This window comes from Triticum aestivum, chromosome 1B (genome assembly GCF_018294505.1).
Source record: "Triticum aestivum cultivar Chinese Spring chromosome 1B, IWGSC CS RefSeq v2.1, whole genome shotgun sequence".
NCBI lineage: Eukaryota > Viridiplantae > Streptophyta > Magnoliopsida > Poales > Poaceae > Triticum > Triticum aestivum.
In genome coordinates this window covers 508,612,295-508,617,835 of record NC_057795.1, presented here as the reverse complement: position 1 = coordinate 508,617,835, position 5,541 = coordinate 508,612,295, and positions in this window count along the sequence as shown.

The following is a 5,541-nucleotide window of genomic DNA, read 5'->3' as shown; positions in this document are numbered from 1 at the left end:
GCATGGTATTTGCTATGGTTAGCCATTCCGATATATATTGCATGCAACTTTCCATCGTTTCATTTATTATGACACATTTCATCATTGTCATATTGCCTTGAATGATCATGTAGTTGACATCGTATTTGTGGCAAAGCCACCATGCATAATTTTTCATACATGTCACTCTTGATTCATTGCCCATCCCGGTACACCACCGGAGGCATTCATATAGTCATATTTTGTTCTAGTATCGAGTTGTAATCCATGAGTTGTAAGTAAATAGAAGTGTGATGATCATCATTATTAGAGCATTGTCCCTTGAAAAGAAAGGCCAAAGAAAGGAGAAAGGCCAAAAAAAGAGAAAGGCCAAATAAAAAAAGGAAGGCCAAAAAAGTCGGACAATGTTACTATCTTTTTCCAAACTTGTGCTTCAAAGTAGCACCATGATCTTCTTGTTAGAGAGTCTCCTATGTTGTCACTTTCATATACTACTGGGAATTTTTCATTATAGAACTTGGCTTGTATATTCCCATGATGGGCTTCCTCAAAATGCCCTAGGGCTTGTGAGCAAGCAAGTTGGATGCACACCCACTTAGTTTCTTTTGTTGAGCTTTCACACATTTATAGCTCTAGTGCATCCGTTGCATGGCAATCCCTACTCCTCATGTTGACATCAATTGATGGGCATCTCCATTACCCGTTGATTAGCCTTGTCAATGTGAGACTTTTTTTGTATTCTCTACACAACCTCCATCATCATATTCTATTCCACCCATAGTGCTATATCCATGGCTTACGCTCATGTATTGCATGAGAGTTAAACAAAGCTGAAGCGCGTTAAAAAGTATGAACCAATTGCTTGGCTGATACCAGGTTTGTGCATGATGGGAGTATATTGTGTGACAAAAATGAAACATAGCCTAACTATATGATTTTGTAGGGATAACCTTTCTTTAGCCATGTTATTTTGGGAAGACACGATTGCTTTGCTAGTATGCTTGAAGTATTATTACTTTTATGTTAATATGAACTTTTATCTTGAATCTTTTGGATCTAAACATTCATGCCACAATAAAGAAAATTACACTGAGAAATATGCTAGGTAGCATTCCACATTAAAAATTCTATTTTTATCATTTACCTACTCGAGGACGAGCAGGAATTAAGCTTGGGGATGCTTGATACGTCTCCAACGTATCTATGATTTTTGATTGTTCCATGCTATTATATTACCTGTTTTGGATGTTTATGGGCTTTACTTTACACTTTTATATCATTTTTTGGGACTAACCTATTAATCGGAGGCCCAGCCCAAATTGCTGTTTTTTGCCTATTTCAGTGTTTCGAAGAAAAGGAATATCAAACAGAGTTCAAACGGAATGAAACCTTCAGAAGAGATCTTTTTGGAACAAACGCAATCCAGGAGACTTGGAGTGGACGTCAAGAAGCAGCCGAGGCGGCCACGAGGCAGGAGGGCGCACCCTATGGGGGTGGGGGCGCCCCCCACCCTCGTGGGCCCCTCGTGGCACCCCTGACCGACCACCTTCGCCTATATATATCTACGTACCCCGAAAACATCCAGGAGCACCACGAAACCCTATTTCCACCGCCACAACCTTCTGTACCCATGAGATCCCATCTTGGGGCCTTTTTTGGCGCTCCGCCAGAGGGGGAATCGATCACGGAGGGCTTCTACATCAACACCATAGCCTCTCCAATGAGTTGTGTGTATTTTACCACAGACCTTCTGGTCCATAGTTATTAGCTAGATGGCTTCTTATCTCTCTTTGAATCTCAATACAATGTTCTCCTCGATCTTCTTGGAGATCTATTCGATTTAACTCTTTTTGCGGTGTGTTTGTCGAGATTCGATGAATTGTTGGTTTATGATCAAGTTTATCTATGAGAAATATTTGAATCTCCTCTGAATTCTTTTATTTATGATTGGTTATCTTTGCAAGTCTCTTCGAATTATCATTTTGGTTTGGCCTACTAGATTGATCTTTCTTGCAATGGGAGAAGTGCTTAGCTTTGGGTTCAATCTTGCGGTGCCCTTTCCCAGTGACAGCAGGGGCAACAAGGCACGTATTGTATTGTTGTCATCAAGGATAAAAGGATGGGGTTTATATCATATTGCTTGAGTTTATCCCTATACATCATGTCATCTTGCCTAATGCTTTACATTGTTCTTATGAACTTAATACTCTAGATGCATGCTGGATAGCGGTCGAGTGTGGAGTAATAGTAGTAGATGCAGGCAGGAGTCGGTCTACTTGTCGCAGACGTGATGCCTATATACATGGTCATGCCTAGATATTCTCATAACTATGCCCTTTTCTATCAATTGCTCGACAGTAATTTGTTCACCCACCGTAATACTGATGCTATCTTGAGAGAAGCCACTTGTGAAACCTATGGCCCCCGGGTCTATTTTCTATCATATAAGTTTGCGATCTACTTTATTTTGCAATCTTTACTTTCGAATCTATATCATAAAAATACCAAAAATATTTATATTATCTTGTTATCTCTATCAGATCTCACTTTCGCAAGTGGTCGTGAAGGGATTGACAACCCCTTTATCGTGTTGGTTGCGAGGTTCTTGTTTGTTTGTGTAGGTACGAGGGACTTGCATGAAGCCTCCCCTACTGGATTGATACCTTGGTTCTCAAAAAATGAGGAAAATACTTACGCTACTTTGCTGCATCACCCTTTCCTCTTCAGGGGAAAACCAACGCAGTGCTCAAGAGGTAGCAACTGCCGACGGGCTGGAGGTGGCAGTCGGGCGCTTCGAGGCCTGGAAGGGCACCGCGGCTCGGGCGGGAACTCGGACAGCCTTGGAGTTTGCGAAGGCTTGGTACCCCCAGCCTAGATCTGACCCAGCTGGCCACCTTCAGGCAGGAGGCCGGTCTGGAGCTGGCGGCGGTGGGTCCTACGCTCACTCGGCGCACAGCGGCAATCGCCGACTATGCCGACACCACCGTCTTCATCCCCCAACTGGACGACGAGGGTGCTAAGGTGCCTCCCAACTGGTTTGGGCTGAACCCGGTGGATGAGGAGGACTAGGCGGAGGAGATCGCCTCCAACGATGAGGGTGAAGATGATGAGGACGAGGATGGCAAAGACGAAGCACCGGAGGATGGAGCGGACGGCCAACCTCAGCCCGATCGAGCCTCGACCAGCGAACCATGGGTGGTTGCGCCGACTGCCGCTGATGCTAACCAGGCTGAGACTCACTAGTCGGCCGCTCCACCATTCGGCGTCGCTGCCTCCACCAACCTTTTGGACCCGCCTGCTGCTCCTCTGGCCTAGGCAGCCATTTTATCTTATCTTTTCCTGTTCTTGTAATCTTTTGGACAAGTACGTTAAATTCGCGCGATTCCACCCACTGGGATGTAAGTTTAAACTTAATGAATGCGGGCCTTGGGCCTTTTGTAATGTATATATAAGTTTAAATCCCCACACTCTTGCATGTGTTGCCGGGTTCTTTTTCGATTTTGCTTCTCTCTTTTTGGCTTTTTTCTCTGCCGTGTTCTTTTGGCCGCCTCCCTGCCAGCCGGACAGCCGCTCTACGGTCTGTGGCTGGGTCAGGGACTTGGTCATTCTTTAGAACGAACAAGTTACTTCGGCTATGTAGAACGTAGCTTAGTCAAGCGAGAAGCTGTCCTGCCGGCTGCTGAGCAGCCGGACGAGGGAGGCGAGGAGCCAACTAGGCCGAAGTTAGCGTTTTTCCTTAGTCAGATTTCATGTGGACGGCGTTTCCGGCCTTTAGCTCTTTGCTAGTTAGACAACCGCGCTGCGAGCTATGACTTGGAGCGAAGAGAGGGCTTTGGCGTTGGCACACTACTAGTCGGCTCCGGCTGGTGCAAACTTAGGCCAAGGCGGCGAGCCCCCGGGCTGGCTGACCGGAACCCGGACGGGGCGGGAATAGAAAAAACTCAAATCATGGCATAAGCTTAGACCATAGATAAAAAGGTAGCCCCCGAGCGCACCTCGGGGGACCTGAGGTCTTTTACTTAATACAAAAGTTGGCGCAGTACGTACGCTTGAATCAACTATAAATGGGCAGAGTAGGTTTGCATTACATGGCCGATCCGTCTCTTCACCGACTATGCATCGCTTGCATGCCCTGGGCTTCTGGGCGTCGATGAGGTAGTATGAGTTGCTGCCTAGGGCCTTGCTGATGATGAAAGGACCTTCCCAAGGTGTCGCGAGCTTGTGCTGTCCGGCTGATCGCTGGATCAGGCGGAGCACGAGGTCGCCTTCGCGGAAAGAATGCGGCCTGACCTTCTTGTTGTCGTAGCGGCGTAGGCTCTGCTGGTAGATGGCGGACTGGGTGCACGCTAGCACTTGGGCCTCCTCCAGCAGGTCGATGTTATCTTCTCGCGCCTATTTTGCTTCCGCCTCCATGTACATGGTGACCCGAGGCGAGTCGAACTCGATATCCGTAGGGATGATAGCCTCGGCACCGTACACAAGGAAGAAGAGCGTGAAGCCGGTTGATCTGTTGGGCGTGGTCCGAAGGCTCCTGAGAGCGGCCGGCAGCTCGTCGATCCAGCAGCCGGCCAACCGCTCTAGCGGCTCGTTCAGGCGGGGATTGATGCCGGACAAGATGAGGCCGTTTTCTTGCTCCACTTGACCGTTTGACTGCGGGTGGGCAATAGACGCTAAGTCCAGTTGGATGCCTTGATTTGTGCAGAAACGGGCCAAGGCGCCTTTGGTGAAGTTGGTGCCGTTGTCGGTGATGATGCTGTGGGGAACACCATATCGGACAGTGATGTCGGCGATGAATGTGACAGCAGCCAGACCATTCAGCTTCTTGATTAGCTTGGCTTCTATCCACTTGGTGAACTTGTCCACGGCGACCAGCAGATGAGTCATACCATCGCGTGTTGTCTTGAACGGGCCTACCTTATCCAAACCCCACACGGCGAATGGCCAGGTGATGGGGATGGTCTTGAGGGTAGAAGCCGACATGTGTTGCTTGGTGTTGAACTTCTGGCACGCTTTGCACATCTTGACCAACTCTTTGGCATCATCCAAAGCAGTCGGTCAGAAGAAACCATGGCAGGATGCTTTGGCTACGAGGGACCTGGAGGAGGCATGGTGGCCACATTCGCCTTGATGGATATCTCTGAGGATCTCCATGCCCTTATCCGGTTCCACGCAGCGCTGATAGACGCCGGTCACACTCCACCTGGCGAGTTCTTGGTTGACGATAGTGTAGGCACCTACTGGGTGCTGGATCTGTCGGGCTAGCACTTGGTCGGCTGGTAACACGCGGTTGACTAGATAGTCGTTGTGACGCCCCCAATTCAATCGTACACTAATCATACACGCAAACGTGTACGATCAAGATTAGGGACTCACGGGAAGATATCACAACACAAATCTAAAAATAAATAAGTCATACAAGCATCATAATAAAAGCCAGGGGCCTCGAGGGCTCGAATACAAGTGCTCGATCATAGACGAGTCAGCGGAAGCAACAATATCTGAGTACAGACATAAGTTAAACAAGTTTGCCTTAAGAAGGCTAGCACAAAAGTAGCAACGACC